Raw genomic sequence first — 1,869 nt, forward strand, 5'->3', positions numbered from 1 at the left:
GAGGCCTTTATATTTTATGGACCTGCGTGTGTATTGGAACATGTATCACTGTTCTAATAAATTTTAATTTAATCTAATATAATGTTTTATTTTTCAGATAAAGGAATTTTATTTTTTTCAGGTTTTTAATGATATTACCAAGCTTGGTTGTAGGAATGTCGTACAACAGTTGCACGACAACTTTGTTTTACAATAGAAACATTTTAAAGCGAATGCAAAACGTCGATTGTACGATATAATTTGCATTTTTTTAAATTATATTTAAATAAATGTTATGCAAAATTAGCTTATAGGATGACCCAGCAACTGCTTAAAGTTTTAAAGACAAAATTTCAAAATTTCGAAGAAAATTTTTGTTTTCGTTTAAAAATAAATTTTCTTCGAAATTTTGAAATTTTGTCTTAAAACTTTGAGCAGTTGCTGGGTCACCCTATAAGCTAATTTTGCATAACATTTATTTAAATATAATTTTTAAATGCAACTTATATCGTACAATCGACGTTTTGCATCATACGCTTTAAAATGTTTCTATTGTAAAACAAAGTTGTCGTGTAACTGTTGTACGACATTCCTACAACCAAGCTTGGTAATATCATTAAAAACCTGAAAAAAATAAAATTCCTTTATCTGAAAAATAAAACATTAGATTAGATTAAATTAAAATTTATTAGAACAGTGATACATGTTCCAATAGACACGCAGGTCCATATAATATGAAGGCCTCTGACAACGTGCCCTACAATCACATAATACATGTGCTAGATAATTTACAAATATATATATATATATATATATATATATATATATATATATATATATATATATATATATATATATATATATATATATATATATATATATATATATATAAGAAAATTTATTTTTAAACGAAAAAAAAAATTTTTTTCACTGCAAACTATCACAAATGACTGTTTTATTCAATTTGACCTCCAACAGTATCATAGAATTGTTGAAGTCGACTTTGGAATGACCAGCAGGCATTGATTATAAAAATAGCCGGAATACCCACCCTTAGGAGATTACTGTAAAGCTTTGGCACTGTTGTAATGTCTTACATGCACCTTCTTAACAGCCTTCAGCACAAAATAGCATAAAGGATTCAAAGTCTGGTTTTGAAGGGGGCTACATTGACTTATCCGAGAATTGCACCGTTGAATCACAGAGGAACTGATGAGATTTTTTAGAGGTAAAAGCAGGTACACCATCCTGCTAAAAAACATAATTACCATTCAACTATGTTTTCTTTATCCAGGAAACAACTGTTGAATTAATTTATGTATTGCGCTGAGTTACTACTTTGTCAACTAAAAATAACTTTTCATCGGAAAAAAGGAGAGCATGACAGTCCATTAGTTCCAATGACACTCGGCATCATTACAGAGCTGGATATTTGGTTTTAAAGGCATGTTTAGTGTGGTCTAGAACATATTTAACCTTATCAGTGCTCATATACCTTGTGTTTAGCCGATTAACTACTTTGTTACTTAACTGTGAATATTTTTCAACAGAAAAAAGGTGACGTAATATATGTGATTTTTACTAATTTTAAAAGATTTTTGCATCGTTCTTTGTGACTTTTGGTTAAGTGTTTTGTCAACACCTTTCTCAACTTCAGGTAAAGGTCTTTCATTATCCTTTGCATTGTAGAATTCGATACCTTTGACTTTTAGACCAGAGTGCGCTTGTTTTTATATGTAGCTGTCTCAAAAAAAAACAAGCAGTGCCACAGATATCCAAAATTAGTTGCTGGGGCCTTAAAAAGTTGCGCTACGCAGTTGCTGGTCACTCGGTATTTCTTGTGAGCCGCAACATTTTGAAAATATTAAAAGTATACCGCAAAAAAAAAAA

This window comes from Hydra vulgaris, chromosome 13 (assembly GCF_038396675.1).
Source record: "Hydra vulgaris chromosome 13, alternate assembly HydraT2T_AEP".
Lineage (NCBI taxonomy): Eukaryota > Metazoa > Cnidaria > Hydrozoa > Anthoathecata > Hydridae > Hydra > Hydra vulgaris.